The 26,040-nt window shown below is 41.8% G+C and overlaps 1 protein-coding gene across 3 annotated transcripts in view; it reads right to left on the minus strand.

Annotated features, from left to right (window-relative positions):
- The window catches only part of CREBRF (CREB3 regulatory factor), a 57,772-nt gene extending 31,940 nt beyond the window's left edge, over positions 1 to 25,832 (minus strand). For 2 of the 3 annotated variants that reach the window (XM_060092524.1, XM_060092526.1), the window contains exon 1: positions 25,744 to 25,832. The gene's annotated coding sequence lies outside the window, so the exon portion shown is untranslated. Of the gene's footprint in view, positions 1 to 24,220; positions 24,315 to 25,743 lie in introns of those variants that run through there. The other variant, XM_060092525.1, reaches the window with a different exon arrangement.
- Between the last annotated feature and the right edge of the window lie 208 nt (positions 25,833 to 26,040).

Raw genomic sequence — 26,040 nt, forward strand, 5'->3', positions numbered from 1 at the left:
GGGCGCAGGTCCGATTCTCTGGTTGGGGAACTAAGATCCCACATGCCCCATGGCACGGCCAAAGGGAAAAAAAAAAAAATTATTAACATAGGCCCATCTTTCCTGTGATCTAAAAATGTATTTTACTTAATGTTAAAATAAACCTCCCATTCTCTTCATGTTTTGTATGAGAAAACATAATGTCTCAGCAATTCTATCTACTGTATAATCATTACTGCTAAGTGAACCTACATCTTATATCTCTCATAAATGTACAAGAAGAGCAACGAATATGTATCACCAATAACAGAATTTAATATATCCTCTACATTACATAAAATCATGTTCATATAATGGTATATGCAACACTATTCTTTGAGTTATAAGTGAAAGCTGTCCTTGAAGTAAGAATTATTCCAGTAAGCTCTGAACGTGTATGTTGAGAGGGGATAAGGACTACTTCGCAGAGTGGTTTCAAGGGTTAAATTAAATGACTGCAAGTCATCTGGCACAGGGTCTTGACTGTGGTAGAAACTGACAGGTTAGTTCCCCTTTCCCTCCTCTGTGAAGGCTTTAATCAAGAAGAACTAAACAGCTATACCCACTTCATCATCTCTTCCTAGATAAGTGGTCCTCAAAGTGTGATCCCAGGACCAGCAGCATCAGCATCAACCTGGAAATCTGTTACTAATGCAATTCTTGGGCTCCAGCCCAGACCTACTAAAGCAGAAATTCTGAGCGTAGGGCCCAGTAATGTGTTTTAACAAGCCCTCAGGGTGATTCTGCTCCTCTCTAAAATCTGAGAACCTCTGCTTTAAACTGAACTTCTTGCTCTTATTCATTCTAGATGCAGTATCATTTCTTAGACTGATGTAAAGAGCCAACTTAAGCTACGCTGCCCTCTGTAGTTAACACATTCTCTGGCCTAGAGCTTTAGAGCGATACATCAATTTCAGAGACCTCTTGCTGAGCAAATAAGAGATAGTCAACAGGGACGCAATAACTGTTCTACTCAATTAGATTAATAAATTGACTATCATTTGCATTTCCTAGATCTTTGCTGGGCTTTTCCCACTAGTGGGCTGTCATTCTCAGTGCACTGTTCTAGCCTAGGAAACACCCTCAGGTGCCCAAGCTGGGCCCAGAAACATAATTAACTATGCGTCTCAATCCAGTGCTACAGTTTAAATGGACTGATGCCTGCCTGTGACAAAGGCTAGTTCTGGCCCAATTCCTCCTTGGACATACTGCTGACACGTACTCTCAGTCCTAACTCTTCCCATGATTTCTGTGAGAAACAAGGTCAGTTGCCTTTTCCAGACCTATTACTTAGACACCCCCCCAAAAACCAAATTATTCAAGTGATGCATTCAACAAAGTGGACTAGTATAATCCTGGTCTATAACCTTGGATCTGGGAGAGAAGTTTGATACTCTCTAAAACCTGAAACTTATCCTTTCTAGCAACAGGGCTGAAGAATCAAGAAGAGATTGATCTTCAACATATATATTTTGGCATATATTTATTGACAACCACTATAGAGACCATGTACCAACAGCTTGGTTTATCAGGAAAACACTGCACAAAAAAAGGGCTAAGTTCTAGTCATTGCTCTCACTTGCAAACTCTACAATATTGGGTAGGTCAATCTTTCTAAGACTCATTTTTCTCATCTATATAAAGAAAATAATATTACTCCTGGCTACCAAATTTTCTAAGCCATAAAACTTCCATACAAATACAAATATTTATGTAAAACGTTATTTTAAACACTTGGCATTGAAACAAATGTATCAATGCAGTTAGCAAAAAGAGCACTTGTTTGGAAGACAAGAGACCTGGATTCCAGTTTTGATTCCATAATTAAAACTAAACAAGAGAGTGGCCAAGATGGCGGAGTAGAAGGACCTTAAGCTCATCAACTCTCACAAGCACACCAAAATCACAAGAATCTGCAGAACAATCATTGTTGAAAAAGATTGAAACCTACCAGAAAAGATCCTCTACAGCTAAAGACATAAAGACAGAACCATGAGACTGGTAGGAGGCGTGGACTTACAATATAATCAAATCCCATATCCCCCAGGTAGGTGAACCCCAAACTGGAGAATAATTATATTATAGAGGTTTCCCCACAGGAGCAAGAGTTCTGAGCCCCATATCAGGGCCCCCAGTCTGGGGGTCTGGCAACAGGAAGAGGAGCCCCGAGAGCATTTAGCTTTGAGGGACAGCGGGGCTTGATTGTAGAAGCTCCACAGGCTTGGGGGAAATAAGACTTCATTCTTAAAGGGTGCACACAAAAGCTCATGCACACCAGGACCAAAGACAAAAGCAGTAATTTCACAGGAGCCTGGGCCAGACCTACCTGTTGGTCTTGCAAGGTCTCCTGGGAAGGTGGGGGGCAGCTGTGGCCCACCCTGGGGACGCAGACACTGGTGGCAGATACATGGGGGAGGCTGATATATTGGCACCAAGACCTGGTCACACCCAACAGCCTGTAGGCTCCAGTGCTGGGATACCTCAGGCCAAGCAACAAGCTGGGTGTGGACACAGGCCCACCCATCAGCAGACAGGTTGCCTAAAGACTTCCTGTCCACAGCTGCCTCTAAACATGGCCCTGCCCACCAGAAAACCAAGACCCAGTTCCACCTACCAGGAGGCAGGCACGGGCCCCTCCCACCAGGAAGCCTGCACAAGCCCCTGGACCAACCTCACCCACCAGGGAAACAAACAAAATTAAAGAATACAATAACTGAAATGAACAACACACTAAAAGGAACCAACAGTAGACTAAATGAAGGACAAGAACGGACCCGTGAGCTGGAATACAGAGTAGTGGAAATCACTGCTGCCAAACCAAAAGAAGAAAAAAGAATGAAAAGAAATGAGGACAGTTTGAGACCTCTGGGACAACGTCAAGCATGCTAATATTCACATTATAGGGGTCCCAGAAGGAGAAGAGAGAGAGAAAGGACCTGAGAAAATATTTCAAGAGATAATAGCTGAAAACTTCCCTAACCTGGGAAAAGAAATAGTCGCCCAAGTCCAGGAAGTGCAGAGTCCCATACAGAATTAACCCACAGGGGAATACACCACAACACACTGTAATCAAAAGGACAAAAATTAAATATAAAGAGAGAATATTAAAGCAACAAGGGAAAAGCAACAAATAACAAACAGGAGAACTCCCATAAGGCTATCAGCTGATTTTTCAGCAGAAACCCTGCAGGCCAGAAGGGAGTGGCACAATATACTTAAAGTGATGAAAGAGAAAAACCTACAACCAAGAATACTCTACCTAGCAAGGCTCTCTTTAAATTTTGATAGAGAAGTCAAAAGCTTTACAGACAAGCAAAAGCTAAAAGATTTCAGCACCACCAAACCAGCTTTACAACAAATGCTAAAGGGACTGCTCTAGGTGGAAAAGAAAAGGCCACAACTAGAAACAAGAAAATTACAAAATAAAAAATCTCACTGGGAAAGGCAAACATACAATAAAGGTAGGAAATCATCCACACACAAAGCTAGTAGGGAGATTAAAAGATAAAAGTAGTAAAATCTGGACTTCCCTGGTGGTGCAGTGGTTAAGAATCCACCTGCCAATGCAGGGGACACGAGTTTGAGCCCTGGTCCAGGAAGATCCCATGTGCCGCGGAGCAACTAAGCCCGTGTGCCACAACTACTGAAGCCCGTATGCCTAGAGCCCGTGCTCTGCAACAAGAGAAGCCACCACAGTGAGAAGGTTGTTCACCACAACGAAGAGTAGCCCCTGCTCGCCACAACTAGAGAAAGCCCATGCACAACAACAAAGACCCAATGCAGCCCAAAATAAATAAATAAACAAATTTTTAAAAAAGTAGTAAAATCATTTGTATCCAGCAATAAGCAGTTTAGGGATACACAAAACAATTAGATGTAAAATAGAAAATCAAAAACAGTAATCATCAGGGGAGGAGAATACAAATTCAGGGTATCTAAAATGTGTTTGAAATTAAGAGATCAGCAACTTAAAATAAGCACGTATAAATATAGATGCCTATACAAAAACTTCACGGTAACCACAAAACAAAAATGCATAATAGATATACACACAAAACAGAAAAAGAAATCCAAACATAACACTAAAGTTAGTCACCAAATCACAACAAGAAAACAAAGAATGGGGGGAAAAACCTACAAAAACAAATCCAAAACAATTAACAAAATGGCAATAGGAACATACATATCGGTAATTACCTTAAATGTAAATGAACTAAATGCTCCAACCAAAAGACACATACTGGCTGAATGGATACAAAAACAAGACCCATATATTTGCTGCCTACAAGAGACTCACTTCAGATCTAGAGACACATACAGACTGAAAGTGAGGGGATGGAAAAAGGTATTCCACGCTAATGGAAATCAAAAGAAAGCCGAAGTTGCAATACTTACATCAGGCGAAATAAACTTTAAAATAAAGACTGTTATAAGAGACAAAGAAGGACACTACATAATGATCAAAGGATCAATCCAAGAATATACAACAATTGTAAATATATATGCACCCTACATAGGAACACCTCAATATATAAGGCAAATGTTAACAGACATAAAAGAAGAAATTGACAGTAACACAACAGTGGGGGACTTTTAACACCCTGCTTACATCAATGGATAGCTCATCCAGACAGAAAAGCAATAAGGAAACACAGGCCTTAAATGGCACATTAGACCAGATGGACTTAGTTGATATTTACAGGGCATTCCATCCGAAAGCAGCAGAATACACATTCTTCTCAAGTGTACATGGAACATTCTCCAGGACAGATCACACGCTGGGCAACAAAGCAAGCCTCTGTAAATTTAAGAAAAGTGAAACCGTATCAAGCATCTTTTCTGACCACAACACTATGAGGCCAGAAATCAACTACATGAAAAAAACTGCAAAAAATACAAATATGTGGAGGTTAAACAATACACTACTAAACAACCAATGGATCACTGAAGAAATCAAAGAGGAAATAAAAAAATACCTAGAGACAAATGAAAATGAAAACATAACAATCCAAAACCTATGAGATGCAGCAAAAGTAATACTAAGAGGGAAGTTTATAGCAATAAAGCTTACCTCAGGAAACAAGAAAAATCTCAAATAAACAACCTAACTTTATGCCTAAAGCAACTAAAGAAGAACAAACAAAACCCAAAGTTAGTAGAAGGAAAGAACTCATAAAGATCAGAAGAAATAAATGAAGTAGAGACTAAAAAAACAATAGAAAAGACCAACAAACTAAAAGCTGGTTCTTTGAAAAGATGAACAAAATTGATAAACCTCTGGCCAGACTCATCAAGAAAAAAGAGAGGGGGGCTTCCCTGGTGGCGCAGTGGTTGAGAGTTCGCCTGCTGATGCAGGGGACACGGGTTTGTGCCCTGGTCCGGGAGGATCCCACGTGCCACGGAGCGGCTGGGCCTGTGAGCCATGGCCGCTGGGCCTGCGCATCCGGAGCCTGTGCTCCGCGGCGGGGGAGGCCACAACAGTGAGAGGCCCACGTACCGCAAAAAAAAAAAAAAAAAAAAAAAAAAAAAGAGAGGGACTTCCCTGGAAGCTCAGTGGTTAAGAATCCACCTGCCAACGCAGGGGACACAGGTTCAAGTCCTGGTCTGGGAAGATCCCACATGCTGTGGAGCAACTAAGCCCGTGCGCCACAACTACTGAGCCTGTGCTCCAGAGCCCGTGAGCCACAACTACTGAGCCCATGTGCCACAACTACGGAAGCCCGCGCACCTAGACCCCATGCTCCGCAACAAGAGAAGCTACCACACTGAGAAGCCCGCACACTGCAACGAAGAGTAGCCCCTGCTCGAGGCAACTACAGCAAGTCTGCACGCAGCAACAAAGACCCAAAGCAGCCATAAATTAATTAATTTTTAAGAAGAAAAAGAAAAAGAAAAAAGGGGAGAGGGCCCAAATCAATAAAATCAGAAATGAAAAAGGAAAAGTTACAACCAACACCACAGAAATACAAAGGATCATAAGAGATGACTATGAGCAACTGTACACCAATAGAATGGACAACCTAGAAGAAATGTACAAATTCTTAGAAAGGTATAATTTCCCAAAACTGAACCAGGCAGGAATAGAAAATACGAACAGACTAATTACCAGTACTGAAATTGAATCACTAGTTAAAAAACTCCCAACAAGCATAAGTCCAGGACCAAATGGCTTCACAAGCAAATTCTACCAAACATTAAAAGAGTTAACACTTACCCTCCTGAAACTATTCCAAAAAATTGCAGAGGAAGGAACACTTCCAAACTCATTCTGTGAGGCCACTATTACCCTGATACCAAAACCAGACAAACATATCACAAAAAAAGAAAATTACAGGCCAGTATCACCAATGAACATAGACGTAAAAATCCTCAACAAAATAGTAGCAAACGAAGTCCAACAATACATTAAAAGGATTATACACCATGATCAAGTGGGACTTATCCCAGGGATGCAAGGATTTTTCAGTATCCACAAATTAATTCAGTGTGATACACCACATTAACAAACTGAATAAAAACCATATGATCATCTCAGTAGATGCAGAAAAAGCTTTTGATAAAATTCAACATCCATTTATGATAAGAACTCTTCAGAAAGTGGGCATAGTGGGAACAAACCTCAACATAATAAAGGCCATATATGACAAACCCACATCTAACATCATACTCAATGGTGAAAAGTTGAAAGAATTTCCTCTAAGATCAGGAACAAGACAAGGATGCTCACTCTCACCACTTTTATTCAACATAGTTTTGGAAGCCATAGCCACAGCAATGAGGAAGAAAAAAAAAAGAAAAGAAATAAAGGAATCCAAATTGGAAAAGAAGTAAAACTTTCACTGTCTGCAGATGACATGAAGATACAGATACATATGCAGATACATAGAAAATCATAAAGATGCTACCAGAAAATTACTAGAGCTCATCAGTGAATTTGGTAAAGTTGCTGGATACAAAATTAATACACAGAAATCTGTTGCATTTCTATATATTAACGAAGAAATATCATAAAGAGAAATTAAGGAAACAATCCTATTTATCATCACATCAAAAAGAATAAAATACCTAGGAATAAACCTACCCAAGGAGGCAAAAGACCTGTACTCCAAAAACTATAGGCCGCTGATTTAAAGAAAATGAGTATGATACAAAGAGATGAAAACAGGGCTTCCCTGGTGGCGCAGTGGTTGAGAGTCCACCTGCCGATGCAGGGGACACGGGTTCGTGCCCCGGTCTGGGAGGATCCCACATGCCGCGGAGCGGCTGGGCCCATGAGCCATGGCCGCTGAGCCTGCACGTCCGGAGCCTGTGCTCCGCAACGGGAGAGGCCACAGCAGTGAGAGGCCCGCGTACCGCAAAAAAATAAAAAATAAAAAAATAAAGAGATGAAAACATATACAGTGTTCTTGTATCAGAAGCATCAGTATTGTTAAAATGACCATAGTACCAAAGCAATCTATAGAATTCAATGCAGTTCCTATCAAGTTACCAATGGCATTTTTCACAGAACTGGAACAAACTTGTTTTTAATTTGTATGGACATACGGAAGACCCCAAATAGTCAAAACAATCTTGAGAAAGAAGAATGGAGCTGGAGGAATCACATTCCCTGACTTCAGACTCTACTACAAAGCTACAGTCATCAAACAGTATAGTACTCACACAAAAAAAGATACGTAGATCAATGGAACAGGACAGAAAGCCCAGAAATAAACCCATGCACTTATGGTCAATTAATCTATGACAAAGGAGGCAAGAATATACAATGGAGAGAAGACAGTCTCTTCAATAAGTGATGCTGGGAAAACTGGACAGCTACATGTAAAAGAATGAAATTAGAACATTCTCTAACACCATGCACAAAAATAAACTCAAAATGGATTAAGGACCTAAATGTAAGACTGGATACTATAAAACCCCTAGAGGAAAACATAGGCAGAACACTGTTTGACATAAATTGCAGTGATATTTTTTTGGATCTGTCTCCTAGAGTAATGGAAATGAAAACAAAAATAAACAAATGGGACCTAATTAAATTTAGAAGCTTTTGCACAGCAAAGGAAAACCATAAACAAAACGAAAAGACAAACTATGAACTGGGAGAAAATATTTGCAAATGATGCCATCGACAAAGGATTAATTTCCAAAATATACAAACAGCTCATACAGCTTATTATCCAAAAATCAAACAACCCAGTGAAAAAATAGGCAGAAGATCTAAACAGACATTTCTCCAAAGAAGACAGACAAATGGCCAAGAGGCACATGAAAAGATGCTCAATATCACTGATTATTAGAGAAATGCATATCAAAACTACAATAAGGTGTTTCCTCACACCAGTCAGAATGACTATCATTAAAAAGTCTACAAATAATAAATGCTGGAGAGGGTGTGGAGAAAAAGGAACCCTCCTACACTGTTGGTGGGAGTGTAAATAGGTGCAACCACTATGGAGAACAGCATGGAGGTTCCTTAAAAAACTAAAAATAGAGTTACTATATAATCCAGCAATCCCACTCCTGGGCATATATCTGGAGAAGACTCTAATTTGAAAAGATACATGCACCCCAATGTCCACTGCAGCACTATTTACAGTAGCCAAGACATGAAGGCAACCTAAATGTCCACTGACAGAGGAATGGATAAAGATGTGGTATATATATATATATATATATATATATATATATATATATATACACAATGGAATATTACTCAGCCATAAAAAGAATGAAATAATGCCATTTGCAGCATCATGGATGGACCTAGAGATTATCATATTAAGTGAAGTAAGTCAGACAGAGAAAGAAAAATACAATATGATAATCACTTATTTGTGGAATCTAAAAAAATGACACGGGGCTTCCCTGGTGGCGCAGTGGTTGAGAGTCCGCCTGCCGATGCAGGGGACACGGGTTCGTGCCCCGGTCCGGGAAGATCCCACATGCCACGGAGAAGCTGGGCCCGTGAGCCATGGCCACTGAGCCTGCGCATCCGGAGCCTGTGCTCCGCAGTGGGAGAGGCCACAGCAGTGAGAAGCCCGCGTACCAAAAAAAAAAAAAAAAAAAAAAAAAAAAAAGACACAAATGAACTTATTTACAAAACAGAAATAAACTCAGACATAGAAAACAAACTTATGGTCATGAAAGGGGATAGCAGGGGGTGGGGGAGATGAATTAGGAGTTTGGGATTAACATATACACTATTGTATATAAAGGAGATAACCAACAAGGAGATACTGTATAGCACAGGGAACGATACTCAATATCTTGTAATAACCTATAAGGGAAAAGAATCTGAAAAAGAATATTATATATACATGTATAACTGAATCACTTTGCTGTACACTTGAAACTAACACAACGTTGTAGATTAACTATACTTGAATTAAAAAAAACAAAACTAAACTAAACGGCTTTATGAATTAGAGCAAGTTAGTTAAATGTATGCTTTAGCTCCCAGACTGAGGAATTACAATTATTATCCCTTAACTATGTAATAGAGGTGTTATGAGAATTGAATGAGATATTAAATTAGGATGTAGCAATGAACTAAATCTGAAAGGTGATTATTATCAATAGGTATATTTTGCCAACACATTCTTTTCTCCCACAGCTATTCCAGCTCAAAAACTCAACATCTGTGACAGCTGTTGGCAACAAAGCTGTATATTTTAAAGACACCAATTCCGAAAAAGAGGGTATCCACCATATAGAGGGTTGAGCTCGTCCTCCTGGGATAAAGGTCCTTAGCTGCTTCTCCTAGTCTCTTAGGTGGCAGCAAACAGGATGGGGGGGGGCAATTCTACCCCAAGCAGTAGAACCTCTTTTCAGTGGTAAACTCTCCCAGTCTCTAAAACTAATGACTAAAGGTCACAACACCAACTATCCTCATCCCCAACATTTTGCACCCATTTTCTAGAAATGCTTGGTACTGTTCCAAATATTTATTGTGAAACAACCAAGAAGAGCAAAATTCCCCACCCAAAAGTGGAAGGGAAAAAGAAGAATAAGGACTTCTACAGCAGTTACCATTACACAGAATCTTCCATAATGACACACTGCTCCAAAACTACCTCCTAGGGCTTCCCTGGTGGTGCTGTGGTTAAGAATCCGCCTGCCAATGAAGGGGACATGGGTTCGAGCCCTGTTCCGGGAAGCTCCCACATGCCGCGGAACAACTAAGCCCGTGAGCCACAGCTACTGAGCCTGCGCTCTAGAGCCCACGTGGCACAACTACTGAAGCCCACACGCCTAGAGCCTGTGCTCCGCAACAAGAAAAGCCACCGCAGTGAGAAGCCCGTGCACTGCAATGAAGAGTAGCCCCCGCTCACCGCAACCAGAGAAAGCCCGCGTGCAGCAATGAAGACCCAATGCAGCCAAAAATAAATAAAATAAATAAATTTATTTAAAAAAACAAACAAAAAAAACTACCTCCTATACCAGGGAGCCATATACAAAAGGCACATTAATACTTAGATGGCCAAGTGACACTGAGGAGGAAGGTGTAACAACATGCTTTTGGGGGATGCCTTCACACTTCTGTGGGCTCAAGAATATCCACATTTTATTCAAAGTTTTTGATATTAAAGTACATAAAAAGTTAATGATCTAATTTCCCAATGTGTGACCTGAGAAATATTTGTCCCTATGAATGTTAAATGGTTACTCAACAAAAGGGTTGTGAGATTAGGAAAACACCACATTAACCAAACTGTTAAACTGCCTTTATGCAGAATTTCTTGGAAATTTTAAGATGCTAGGTGTTAATGTGCACTATAGATCCCCAATAGGTGAACAGAGCAGATCTCATTTCTTAAACTTATTTGATCAAAAAAATCCTCCACCCTGCCCTCAAGCTGACCTCAAGGACTAGTAGTTATTCCGAAAAAACAAAAACCCAACAACGACAGCTAGGGGAAAGGTTAAATTAATTCCCCTAGTTACTACCTTCTTATTCACAGCTCTGGCTCACCAGTCCCAATACAGTTTTGTGAGCCTTTCAAGGGAGAAAAGACTGTGGTCCATCAGAAACAATATTTACCAATAGATTTTCTGTACCTGGGCTCATTCAAAACTACGCAACAACAGCTCGTAGGGGCAGGAAGACACTGCAATAACAGAGAACTACCTCTCTAAAGCAATGAGATGGGGCAAATGATTTATTTATGAGCAGCAATGGTACCACCTGAAGAGAGCCACAGCTTCAGTCTCTTTCATAGGCCTTTCCACCAGGTCCTACCCTACGTTTTTTGGTTCTCCATTTGAAAATATGTTGAGGCTTACTATGTACATTAGGCAAGGCAAAAGGTCAATTAAAATGATAGGAAAGGTCAAAGGACTTCTTACAAAGGTTCATCCCCGGGACTGCTCACAACACTAATCCAAACCTTTAAAAGCCAAATCCAAGAGCTGACTGGTGTGGCCCAGGCAGCTCACACATATCCAAGGGCTCCTAAATTGTGCCCCTTCCAAATCTGAGGGTTTCAGCTGATCCCTAAGAGTCCACATATTTTACAAAAAAAAAAAGGTTAACATCAAGAAAAATATAAACTTCTTTATAAATAAAAATGTCTATGAATAAGCAGATACTGCATATGATGGCTAGAATCCCTGCAGCTCCTCTTTTATATGTCACTGCCTTAGGCCACTGCTCCCTTTTACTATCTTGAGGGAACTGGTTCCTCACAATAGTAAGCAGCACTTCTGAATCATCAGAGTAGATGTTAAAAGTTTTTGACATACTCATCAGGATGGCTGTCATCCAAATAAGAGAAAATAACAAGTGTTGGTGAGGATGTGGAAAAATCAGAGACCTTATGCATTGCTGGTGGGAATGTAAAACAATACAGCTGAGAAACAGTTTAGTAGTTCCTCAAAAAGTTAAACATAGAATTACTATATGATCTAGCAATTCCACTTCTGGATATATACCCAAAGGAATCGAAAGCAGGAACTCAAAACAGATACGTGTACACCCATGTCCAGAGCAGCATTATTCCCAATAGCCAAAAGGTAGAAACAACCCTAGTGGTCATTGACAGAAGAAAAGATAAACAAAATGTGGTATACACACACATTGGAACATTATCCAGCAATAAAAAGGAATGAAATTCTGATACATGCTACAACATGGATGAACCTTGAAAACATCATGCTAAATGAAATAAATCAGATAGAAAAGACAAATAATATACGATTCCACTTATATGAAGTACCAGAATAGGTAAATTCATGGAGACAGAAAGAGAAGAGAGGTTACCAGAGGCTGGGAGAGTACAGTTTCTGTTTGGGGTGATGAAAATATTCTGGATATTTCAGAACAGTGGTGATGGTTATACAAAACTGTCAATGCACTTAATGCCACTGAATTGTACACAATATGGTTTAAATGGCAAATTTTATGTTTATTTTACCACAAGAAAAGTTTTTATTATTATTATTATTTTTTATTTTTTTTTGGCTACGCCGTGCATGGCTTGCAGGATCTTTGTTTTTGTTCCCTGACCAGGAATCGAACCCGTTCCCCCTGCAGTGGAAGCACAGAGTCCTAACCACTGGACCACCAAGGAATTCACCACAAGGAAATTAAAAAAAAAAAATGTTTGTGGTAAGACAGGCCAACACATTTATACTGTTATATACCATGGTTTATTTTGATCTTTCCTAAACTCTGCTAGTTCATGTTCATCATTTCTTTCAGGTGGCAGAGTTCTTGGGTTCTCTCTCTGCAGGTGGTAATTGTCCTGACCCCTAATTTAAATCAGTCATTCCTCCTGAGACTTAATCCCCAAGATGAAAGAAAGGGAAGAGGGGGAGGGAAGGAGGAAGGACCCCCACACACTCCATCCAAACTGCTATACTTCTAATGTCCCACTCAACAATTCCTTTCTTTCTGAGAACTACTTAGCAAGAGTTGAACAAAACAAACCTTCAGATGCTTACTAAATCAAGCCACTACCTGTTTCATGGTACAGCAGAAATCAGAGATCCCCAAATCTCCAAACCATTGAGGAGGAAGAGGCTGACTATGCAAGGAACGCATTGGAGAAAAGGCGGGGGCTGCGTTCTCCCTTCATCATGTAATATAAATCCTGTGAACATGACCGCAGAGAAATTGCTACTCTCTGCCCTTCTACAGCAGTTCTCTAGACTCCAAAATTTGAAAAACAAGTAAATTTCAATCTAGATGGTTATCCTAATTAGATGTTAATACAATCGGGATATGAATCCTTCTGCCATAACACCTTGTGAACTCTTTATCCCTGGGTCAACCCAATAGTCTCCTTTTATCCTCACACTCAGAGTTTAAAAAATAAGGGGGTAAATTAGGTTGGCCACAATATCTTAATTAAATAATTAAAACCACATTTTCCTGAGGATCCTGAGGAGATAAGAAAACATACTAAATCTCAAAAGTGATCTCTCCTTGGAATGCTGTCTTAGATAGACACAAGCCCTCTCAGAGAATTTTATTCAATTCTTTTCCAAAGGCTTTGGCCCAACATTAATCTTTGGGCTACAGAGACAACACACAAGAGCTTATTTAAACCACTTTGGGAACCAATAAGAAAGATCATTAAAGCAGGTTTCTAGATCAGCATGAGGTGAATGGGAAGAGTTTTTATTTCTGAAAACTACTGACGGTTAAGATACTAGTAGGGTCTTTCTGCAACCTTGATACCTGCCAATTAAGTTGTTCAAAGCACAAGAATAAGAGCATGAGACAGTTTTAGATAGAACCAAAGAATGCATTTCTAACCCCAGCCATCTTTGATTACTCCTGGCAACAAATATTCACAGATTATATTTGATGTAACCGTTTACATATTACAGAAGCACTGCTATACCTTGTCATTTAACAAAACCTGGTGAAGTAATTAGGGTTAGTATTAGCACCCCCCCACCCTCTGTCTAACCACTTGTACATTAATTTAAAAAGTTCAGCAAGGACAAGAGTTGTCCAAGGTCATCCAGTAAATGGATGCCTCTGTGCAGACCTATCATCACAAAGACCATCTCTACTCTCAGTGCCTCAAAAGTCATCTCTAGAGGACTCCCGAATCTACCTCTTCATCCTAAACACACCAGTGCACCATCCCTACCATCTGAGATCCAGGTATTTCCCTGGATCACTCACATCCCATGACATCGGACACAACAAGCCACCTCCCCACCCAAACATTCCTATTCTGCCAATAGTATCATCACTCTCAGACATCCAGGCATGTAACACTGATCTCAGCCTTGACTCTTTCCTTCCTCCTCCCCACTTGCTTTGTTATTAAATCATGCCAGTCTCTTTATCAAAAATACACTGACGACTTACCTTGTACAGAGCATGCATGTACCTGTCTAACTTTGCCTTTCCCACCTTCTCAACCCTTGCTTGGACCTCATCATTTTCTATTTACCATCCTAATATTTGCCCTGCATATCTTCTTGCTTCCAGCCTCTCCCTCTCTCCAGTTCTTATGCCCCATTATAAAATTATTTTCCCTAAACTACCACATCATATTAGCACTGTGCTCATAAGTTTTTAGCAACTCCCGTTATCTCTTGGATAATATTCAAAATACTCAGACACAAGGAAACTATCTTTCCAACCCCATCTTCCACTACTCTTTGATAAATATAACATTAGTATTAGTTTGATCTTACAATTTTCCCCAAAATCCTTGAAGTACTTACAATCCCACTTCACTCCACTAAGGACGTCCAGCAGTGAGACTCCAGCTTTTCATGCCTTTGCCCATAACGTTTTTCCTCTTTCTCCTCCCCAACCCCTTGCCTCTTCTACCAGAGATTGTAAAATTTTTGAGCATGACCATTACATCTCATGTCTGTTTCACTAGAGTGCCAAAAGCAATGCTATGCCCAGCACAGGCACGCAGACAAGAGTTGACTGACAGCAAACAGGAAATCTGCTAAGACCACAGGTCATTCTGGATAAGGAGTCAAGAGGTGCGACGTTCTTCATGTAGAAAGAGTACATTACAAAGAAGTCAGTCATTCAATATATATTTATTAAGTATCTTTTAAGTATCTTGTACAAGCTTGCTCCGAAGTATCTTGTACAAGCTTGTTCATTTGAGTCTTGAACCACTGTAGTATTGTATAGTAAAAATATTTAACACTGTACTCCTGAATTTTCTTTTAAATTTCCAGGAACAGTAGTGTTTGAGTTTCAGTCAATTTTAAAGACCTGAAATAATTTTTGTCTATGGAGGAGAGGGTAGAGGAAAGAGTAGGATTAAAACTTATTTAAACCAACTGAATCCAGGCACTGGACTAATAACATGTTCTTTTTTTATTTTATTTTATTATTTTTTGGCCACGCCACGCAGCATGCGGGATCTTAGTTCCCTGACCAAGGATCAAACCCCATCCCCTGCATTGGGAGCACAGAGTCTTAACCACTGGACCGCCAGGGAAGCCCCTGGACTAATAAATGTTGTCCTATTGTCTCTCTTTTTTTTTCTCTCTCTCTCTCTCTCTCTCTCATACACACACATTTTTAACTAAGGCAAAGTACTTTATCCAGGTTGAACACTGGAGTTTTAAAGAATCATTTCATTTTCTGAGCTGTTCTGCAAAAATCTACACGATGTAAAAAGGGAACAGTACAATTAAACGTAGCAGCATAAAAACAGCGGTGCACGTTGAGATCACACTTGAGCCGTCCAGCAAGATTCCAGGGAAACACCGATCTTAGAGGACACTGGGGACATACCTTAACAACTTCAGTGCTCTTGTTATCAGGGATCTGGACCCTTCCTCAAAATTTATTGGGCTTCCCTGGTGGCGCAGTGGTTGGGGGTCCGCCTGTCGATGCGGGGGGCGCGGGTTCGTGCCCCGGTCCGGGAAGATCCCACATGCCGCGGAGCGGCTGGGCACGAGAGCCATGGCCGCTGAGCCTGCGCATCCGGAGCCTGTGCTCCGCAGTGGGAGGGGCCACAACAGTGAGAGGCCCGCGTACCGCAAAAAAAAAAAAAAAAAAAAAAAAATTTATTGTCTCCTCCCTCCCTTCTCAGAGTTGATGCTTTTCACAAGTAGCATGAATGTATACTAGAGACAATTTTGAAATTCCCTTCGAATTCCTTCCTAGTGTGAAATGGGCTATATAAACCACCAGCTCAGGACTACAGAGGTACATACAGAGGTTGTGGCGCAGGGCTACAAAGAGGTTGTGAATACAGTTTTGCAGTCATTTCTTTCAAAACTGAGAAAGGCTGGCTGCCTCTTTGGCTCCAACACTCCTAAAGACTTGCTCTTTGAGGAACAAACTCTAGATTCAAGATAAAAGGTTCTGCTTTAAAATTGAGTATTTGGAATTTCATTCCAGATTCTCACTTGCCTTCTTTTATTTGTAAATACAAGAATTCCCCCTCTTACTTTGCAGGGATATTGTGATTCATGATAATATGTAAGGAATGTAGCCCTGGCACAAAACAGACAATAAATGGTGGCTATTTTTTGTTTCCTGATTCCTTCGTCAGTGTAAGATGTTCCTGGGATGTGGCTGCTGCTGAATGTATAAACCTAAACTCAACTCAGAATCCTAGATTGTCTGAATTCCACACTTCATTATCACAAACCCCAACTGCCTGGAACTAGGGTGAATAAAGGATATGCAGGCAACACAGGTCATTTAACACCCTTGCTCCAGCTTTATGAGGGTGAAGTGTTCAACATGCTGGTTTAATCAGAAAAAGAATCTTTGGAGTCACAAAGTAATTCATAAAGTTGCAAACTAGTCATCTCTATACACAGTAAAGAATTGGTGGATAAGTTACAAGGGGAAAGGCTTCTTCAGAGAAATAACGGCTCTTATTGTTCAAAAAATTACATACAATTTATCTCTTTTTTATAGTATTTATACTGGCTTCACCAAAGAGCTACTCGAGGGAATGGATTTATACAAAATTTATCTTTGTACTCGTAATACCTTACACAGTTTCTAACGAACACACACACAAGCACACAGTTTAATCTATACTATACTTGACTCAACAGGGTTCAGAATAAATCTAAGGAGGCAGCCTATCCCAATTGCTGGGAAAACATAGCTTTGAATAGAATCAGCAGCTCTCAGAAGAGAAATACAAAGAGTAAAAAGAATCTGGTCCCACCCTTCCATTAGACACTCATAATTCTTATATCCCCCTACAATCAGAAAACAGAATAAAATTCATTTACAGTAATTCATTAGTTTTTAACTTGGGAGACAGAAAATCAGCAAGTTATTATTCTAAGCTATAAAACAAATATAACAAGGTCCTAATAAGTTCACTCTACCAAGAGTATGTACATTTTAAAACAAGAGACAAAAAACTGAAGGCTTTGTTTTTTTGGCCATGTTGCATGGCTTGCAGGATTTTAGTTCCCCAACCAGGGATTGAACCTTGGCCCCAGCAGTGAAAGCACCGAGTCCTAACCACTGGACCACCAGGGAATTCCCAAAAAACTGAAGATTTAAAGCAAAGATCTCAAACTGGATTGCAGCCACAAATCAATGCCTACATATGAGTTTTGTTCAGCCCACACGTTAGTGTTTTGAAAAAATTAAATTTTAACTGCCAGCACTTAAGTTGCAAATTTCATATAAAATTTCTGTATCCTGTTATCAAATGCCACTCCCTTGGGGGAAAAAAATCAGACCTGACAACATTGGGTACATATTCTCAGGAAGATCACTTGAATTGAAGTGAGAGTTATCGCTTGAAACGGGCCTGTGCTTTCCAGCTTGCTCCAATCTCCAACCAGTCCCATTTTACAAGTAGGGAATCTTAAAGATTCTCAAGGGCTTCCCTGGTGGCGCAGTGGTTGAGTCCGCCTGCCGATGCAGGGGACATGGGTTCGTGCCCCGGTCCGGGAAGTCCCACATGCCGCGGAGCGGCTGGGCCCGTGAGCCATGGCCGCTGAGCCTGTGCGTCTGGAGCCTGTGCTCCACAACGGGAGAGGCCACAACAGTGAGAGGTCCGAGTACCGCAAAAAAAAAAAAAAAAAAAAAAGATTCTCAAAACCACAGAATTCTCAAAAAGCTTGTTTGTGAACACAGCTAACTCCAGGACTTTCATTCTTAACCACTTTGCAACTCGACCTCCAAATGAAAGGGAATGTGAAAACAGGTATTTAAAAGAACTGTACATGAATATCTATTGCAGCTTAATTCACAGTAGCCTAAAATCTGGAAGCAACCCAAATATTCACCGATTGGTAAATGGATAGACAAATCGTGGTACATCCGTATAATAACAAGTACTCAATTGATAACTCGAAACAACATGAATCTCAAAAGCATTATGTTAAGTAAAAGCAGTCAGACTCGAAAGACAACACATTCTATGATTGCATTTATATGAAATTCCGGAAAAGAAAAAACTACAGTGATAGAAAGTAAATCAGTAATTGGGGTCGGGGTGAAGGGGGGCATGAGGGAACTTTTTGTGGTGATGGAAATGTTCTATATCATGACTGCAGAGGAGGTTAAATAATTGCATACATTTGTCAAAACTAAAAATTGTGTGAATTTATGTAAATTATACCTCAATAAAGCTAGTTCTATAAAGAGGTGTTCAGGGCTTCCCTGGTGGCGCAGTGGCTGAGAATCCGCCTGCCGATGCAGGGGACACGGGTTCATGCCCCGGTCCGGGAAGATCCCACATGCCGCGGAGCGGCTGGGCCCGTGAGCCATGGCCGCTGAGCCTGCGCGTCCGGAGCCTGTGCTCCGCAACGGGAGAGGCCACAGCAGTGAGAGGCCCGCGTACCGCCAAAAAAAAAAAAAAAAAAAAAAAAAGAGGTGTTCAGAAAATGGTATAAAACTAGAGAGAAGAGTACTGCCATCTCTACCTCGGAAAGTTTGGGAAAGTTTCAGGAAAAGGTGAGCTTTGAATTGGGTCTCATCACAGAACAAGTTTAAGGCACATAAGAAGTAAAAAACACAAGATATAACTAGTAATATTCTGCACTGTAGCCTATGAGAAGTGACATCTCTGAATACAAAGGAAAATGCTTCGAAAAAGGAAATTCATAGAGATGGATAATTAGTACCTAGATAGGTATCAAAGACAAGTTGATTTCACAAGATTTCCCAAGAGGGAATCAACTCAGACATATATTGCCGTTCATATGCAAAATAAACAGTAATGTGAAAGAATTTTTGTTTTCTTTTTAAATAGAGCAAAATGAAAAGTAAGACTCAAAAAAGGGAAAGGAAACCTAAAGAGAGTAAAGGAAGGGATGGCGGCAAGGAGATGAAGTAAAGGTAAGGGACACACTGGGTCAGAATCAAAGGTACCTGGTGACCACAGATGAGAAGACAGAAGAAGGGAGGCATGTCAGACCTTGATGAGGGGCTAAAAGAAAAACTAAAAACTAGGGGGAAAGAGACCAAAGTCACAGCTACAGAGACCTGACAGTGCAAAGCAGGCCCTAGAGAATTAAAGGACAAGGGAAAGCAAAAGTGTTCTTTCCTCCTAAATCTCACAAAGTAGTCCCTTCCTCTTCCATCTCCACCTCTGCCTTAGTTGAAGCCTCCTCAGACCCAACCCCACCCTACACATCTTGTACACCTTTCAGACTTCCCTGACTTCCTTCACTAGTCTTCAAACCCAGTTCAAATGCCATCTTTTCTGGGAAGCTTCTCCAACTTGCCCAGGCAGAGTTAGTAGTCCATCTTCCATAGTCTCAGGACGTGTTGTTCTAAATACTATCATGTTGAACGGCAATGTCTGTCTCCTCCACTCGTCTATGGGCAACTCCAGCAGAGGATTCAGTAGTAAGGATGTAAACCCTTACTAAAAAGCAGTTCAAAAAGCTATAAAGTCTACCTCATCTTTTACAACACAAGTAGGATGTTTGAAGCCTTGCTGTTTAAAGGGTACAGTGAGGGAATTCCCTGGCGGTCCAGTGGTTCGGACTCGGTGCTTTCACTGCCAAGGGTCCAGGTTCAATCCTTGGTTGGGGAACTAAGATCCTGCAAGCTAAGCAGTGAGGCCAGGAAAAAAAAAAAAAAAAAAAAAAAGGGTACAGTGAATCTTTCAGAGTATATCCACCCTGCCCCTTGTTTCTCCCTATAACATCAAGGATATTTTAAGTTTTGTTTTCATAATGCTTTAAATTTCTTGGTCAATGGCAAACATATAATAGGGAAGAAGGCAAATTGTACCAGGAATGGTGGGTAGCAGTCAAAGGAACTTCCTCGACAAAACAAAAGGGGCAGCTTAAATTCGCCAAGACAAAACATTATCCGGAAGAAAATAAGTGTCAACAAAGAATCTGAAGAAAACTGAAGAAGGACAAAAAATCAGCAAGCTCATGACGCTTTTGTCAGAAACTTGTCAACGTCAACAATACCCAAAGATAAGTAAGTGAAAACATGACTTTGTAACAAAAAATGTAAAAGTGGTTTTGGCGTTAAAAGGACAGAATGACAGGATGATCAGAGTTGCTGGGAATTAGTGGGGAGATGAGTAGTTTAGAAAGCTGTTGGGGGAGGAGAGTTCCAATATAGATTTTGGAAGGAATGTCATGAACTGGCATTGAAAAGATATACGGTCATGAAAAGGCACACAAGGCTTGGCTGGCAATGGAATGGGATTGCAGTCACAAAGTACCATTTTCTCTCTCCCTCTCTTTTCTCTTTCAAATCAAAACTGCAAGTCCTGAGACTGACAACCTGCGACAGTGACTAGCTTCATCCGCTGACAGGGCTGGGGCCTGGAGGCCCCTGGAGGGGGTGGCCTTGGCGGGGAGACAGCCTCTCCCAGCCGCCCTGGGGCCAGGCTGGCTCCTCCCTCTGGGCTTCCAGGGAAGTTCCATCCATCCATTTTCAAAGACGTCAAACCACCCTTCTTTCTATGGGGCCTCCTGTCAGGGCCAGACCAGGGAAGGCTATTTTCTATTCTGGGGGACTGTTGTAATTTAAATGATTGTTTTAATAAAAATTATAAGTTGTAAAAAAAAAAAAAAAAAAGCATACTGTCATGAAAAGGCATACAAGGCTTGGCTGGCAATGGAATGGGATTGCAGTCACAAAGTACCACTGCAGTCCCCTGCATCAAACTCCCTCCACATCTAGCCATCCCCATTGGGGTAAATCAGACTTATTAGCCAGAATGATTTTACAGTGCTTCTCCCCCAAAGGGACCCTGCTACACAGATGAATAATTATTCCTAACAGCTAAGAAATAAGAGGTTTCACTCACATTTGCCAAACACCGAAAGACCAAGTGTGTCAAGAGCTAATGACAAATCCAAGGACAAAGCACAAGGTCTTTCTGTTGTTGTTTTTTGGGTGGGTGGGTATGTGTGCACGCACGCGCGCACACGCGCGCACCTGGAAGGAATATTCAATGAGTCTAACTAACGGAATGTACCTGAAAAAAATTAACAAAAGAATTCAAGGGGTTTTTAGACATCTTCGAAATAGCTTCTCTATAAACTTTCTTACAAGAAAGGGTCAATTTTAACATGAAGACTTTTTGTATGAGCAGATGGTGATTAATTACTCCCTTCCAACTCAGAAAGCCCAACATCTCTACTAATAGCAGACTGACTTCATTGCCTTCCAGATAAGCAGTTTTTAGCGATTCACTCATTTATTTAAGTAGTTCAGAAGCACTAAAAGGTGTGAGGCACTGGAGATATAGAAATAAGAGGCAAACTCTGACCTCAAGTTGCTCGTTGTTAAGTGGGTAGAGAAATGCTGTAGGGTGGGGAAAGTCCTAATAAAGAGAAACTGAGAGGCAATCACTAAGAGAAAGAAAACTGAATCCAGATTTGGGAGATGGTTTCAAGCGGCCTGAAGCATTAGCATATTCAAAGTACAAGAGTTTGAGAACACGATAACTACCAATTTCCCAATATCCCTCTATGAGATAGAAAAACATCCCCACTATTAACAAATTAATAAATTGAATTACTCATAGTCACCCAGGCAAACATAGGTTAACTAGAACTAGAAACAAGATTGAAGGCCACATGATGCTTTTCAGCTTTAAGAGGTCAATATATTCTCTTTCCCGAACGTTCATGCTCACGCTTGAAATCCAGTTCAAATCAACAAGACTGGTGAAATATTACATAAAAACAAAACAAAAAACTACACATGAAAAAGTATTTGCCTGTGTAATATTTTTAGTTATGGCATCTCCGCTTCATTGGGCACTTAGCACCACCTGACATTTTCCAAGGAAGGGGAGGGGCGGCAACCTAAAATTTTGGGGGTCTTGTTTGAAAAAGCACCCCACCTTATTTAGGTAATTCTAGAAACATCTCAGGCAACAACACAATCAATGTGGCTTCCAAATTAACTGTATGTGTGTGTGTGTATGTGTATATATATATATATATATATATATATATATATATAAAGAGCTAAGCGTGTTATCTATTCACTTGACCAACTTCTCTTCAAACAGCTGTACAGTTTTGTTACGAATGATGTGTTAAATGCACTTTTAAACCTCAATAGGACCATACCCTTGAATATACTGAGGTTCTTAGATACATCTTAAAGCCAAATTTCTTTTCAATCACAATGCATCTCTAAAATAAATAGGACTTAATAGTCCAACATTTGCTTTAAATGGTTTTTCAGGAAAACACCTATTTGCAAATAAAATAAAAATATAGAATACAATGTTGCCATGTGCTCTTACTCTAAAAATTCTTCAAGGCAGGAGATATGTACATTCTGCAAGTGCTCAAATATTACTCGAAGTTCATGTTTATATATGCTGCAATAAGTTAACATCTAAGTACTTAAAAACCCAGAGACTGATGTCTTGGAACAAATTACAGCCTTCAAATACAGCCTGTTCTTATAAATAAAGTTTTACTGGATTATAGCCCCAAACATATTGTCTATGGCTGTTTTCATGCTACAATCTGCAGACCTCAGTAGCTGTGACAGACACTACATGGTCCACAAAGCCTAAATATTTACTACTTGACCCTGTACAGGAAGTCTGTACAGGTTACCCTATCTTAGAATCATTAGCACCAATGATCTGACAAATTTATGTCCAGTCTAAGAGTTTATCTACCCTGAAAGACAAACTACTGAATACGGTGAAAGAGGATTCGTCCCCAAAACATCCAAGTACAAACCCACATGGAAACAAACCTCTGCTGAATCACTGAAAGTCACGTAGTTGTCAATCTTGACTAAAAACTAAACTTTAAAAGCGAACAGTGAATTTAGTTCTCTTAATCTTTTAAAACTGTGCTACATTAATAGAATCAATATGCAAACTCAGTGTATTTTCATTGTCACTTGTATTTAGTTCACCACCACAAGGAGCCATTATTCCTTTATTCCTTACGCTGGCATCCAAGAACCCACACATGTTAAACTAGTAAACCAGATGAGACATAGTTTTTGTAAAAGTTTGTTTCCCCCTGTCATGACAGACAGAAAATGGGATAGTAAGTGGAGGATCCCAAATCTCTTCTTCTGGATATATTTAGCCTCTTCTATGCTTACTAGTCTGAAAATTCCAAAGATACTTTATCAGTCATATAAAGGAATTACATCCAAATAAGTCCTGTTGGATCTATTTACCATTCTTAGAATAAGAGAAAAAATAAGGTAATATTTTTTGTCATAAAAATTATATTTAATAGCTAAAGTCTATCAAATAATCAGGGATTATATTTTTATATATCATTCTTAACAGAACTGTGAGTCAATCATAACAAATTAATACAGAAATCGATAAATCATTTATTTACCAATTATTATTCTTCTCCAATTAACAAAATAGGAGATAATGCGAATTCCTAAATAAAAACAGTCAACTCTTGAATAGCCCCTGCACGATATACCTAAGGCATGTTCCTAACCATAAGTGTTTAACCAAAGATGCAACAACAGCCTGGTACCCTTGACAATACCATTGCAGTCACAGATTGTAAGGTTATGTTAACATAAAACTAAATTAAGCATCTAATACGGCGGACAAGATGCCAAAATAATCGTGAAGCAAATAAAGTAAAATAAGTTATTTTCTAATTACTCATACCATTTCATCTTTGGTGTTTCTCCTAGCTATTGTGGGTTACAAGAAAATGGGAAAAATAATATTTAGAAGTACAACCAAGTGACAAACAGTTTACCACAAATCACAAGATTTACAAAGAAATCTTATTTTCTGCTTTTTTTTAAAGAAATAAGTCGGATCTTGATCCTATTTCTCACCTGCAGGATATTCGCAAGACAGAGTCCTAAAGAACCTTCAAACCTAAATAATTTTCTCCTGGCTCAGTTTTCTCATGAAGCTAATTTAAGTGAGCTACTAATTTATGTAAGCAGGAGGGGCAAATTACTACTAAGCTAGGGCAAACACGAGGGGCCTGATCTTTAGAAGGTATCCTGGTGAAAAAACGGAGACCCCGCCCAGCCCTTAACTTTCTCGGCTTTTCTAGTCCTGGCTTCCTCTGTGCAAAATCCAGAAAAACATAACTTCCTCCTCACTGCTTCTATCTGAGGCCTGGTGCAGAAATTTAGACCGCTAGTTATCCAAGTACCTTCTTAAGGCTCAAGCTCGCTCAGAAACAGCAAAAAGGTTTGCCTTCTTGGGTTAAAGGAGGGCAATTACAGGGTTTGGCGGCCGGGTTTGTCAGGAAGCGTAAGGCCGAGAAAGAGGGCGAATCCAGAGACTGAGCTCCATCTAGTCCCAGGAACCACCCCCAAGGGGCGGCTAGACTGCCCTCGGTACTTCCCTGCCTCCTCTGCTCGGGTGGGGAGAGCGGTGGGTCGGGGTCAGGCTCCCCTGAGCTACTTCATCGTCCGATATGACTCGCCTTCGGACACCCGAAACGCCCCCGGCCCGGCTCCCTTGCCCTTTGCCCTGTCTCCTCCCCTCTCAGTGACCCACCACCACCGGTCCCCTCCCATCTAACATGGCCGCCCCACCCGGCCCACCCCGGCACAGCCTAACAGGTTGGGGGCCCGAGGCACCGCCTCCCCCACTCTCATTGGCTTGGCAGCCTTCGTCCGCCTGCTCCACTGGATAGTATGGCCTGCCACTCTGCGCAGAAAGCTCCGCCTCCAAGCCGCTTCAAGCTGCTTTGAGAAGACATATAAACAAATCCCGGGAGGGAGGCCCCCTCTCGCCAGTCGCTGGGGCGGGGACGGGAAGGGGAGCGGCCACCCCCGTGACACCCCTGCCTGGAGCCCCCCAACCCCCAGCCCGCGCCTCCTCGTCTCCTGTCAGCCTGGTTCCAACCTTCGTGGCCCCGGCCCTTCCTCACACGCCCCTCTCTCTCGTCCTCCCCCGCCAGCCTCGCCTCCCCTCCCTTCCCCGGCCCCTCCCACCCGCTCGCTTCTCTGACAGGCCGGTTGCCGGCAGCCACGGCCCCGGGCTCCGAGGTAGCGGTGAAGGGCCGGGCGGCCTGGCAGGGAGGACGCCCGGCACTGCCCACCCCTGGCCTAGCCTGCCTCCCGCCCGTGGCTCCCTCTACCGCCGCCCCGCGCTTTTATATAACCGTCCCGGGCCGGGGGTGGGGGAGGGGAGCCAGAACCCCCGTGACCGGCAGGCGGCAGCCTGCGGCCCGCGCGCCCCCAGACTCTGCCCTGGTCCTGGCCCGCGCCTCGCGCCGGCCCGGCCCCAAGCCCCGGCGCTGCCATCTCCTAGGTCAGCGGCCCTCCTCCGCCCCCCGCCCGGCTCGTCCCCTAGTCCTGGCCCCTGCAGGCTCCGGGTGGCGGGCAGCGGAGCTCACCTGTGGGTGTGGGGGCGGCTCAGGGGCTGGGTCCGGTTCCGCTGCAGGGGCCGCGGCCCCTCTCCATGCTTCCTCGGGTTTGTTTTGTTTATGTCCTTCCTGACGGGTTCCCGGAAATCGCGTGACTCGCCCCCCTCACGTGGGCCGCGGCGAGGAGGAGGAGGGAGGCGGGGGCCCGCCGGCCTCGGGCCAATCGCGAGGCGTCCTGCAGCCCGGCTAATCAGGAGCTCGGCCCGGTGAAGCACCCCTATCACATGACGCGGGAGGGGCGGGTGGCCGGGAAAAACCAGGAAGAGG

The sequence above is a fragment of the Mesoplodon densirostris genome, chromosome 3 (assembly GCF_025265405.1).
Source record: "Mesoplodon densirostris isolate mMesDen1 chromosome 3, mMesDen1 primary haplotype, whole genome shotgun sequence".
In the NCBI taxonomy this organism is placed as follows: domain Eukaryota; kingdom Metazoa; phylum Chordata; class Mammalia; order Artiodactyla; family Ziphiidae; genus Mesoplodon; species Mesoplodon densirostris.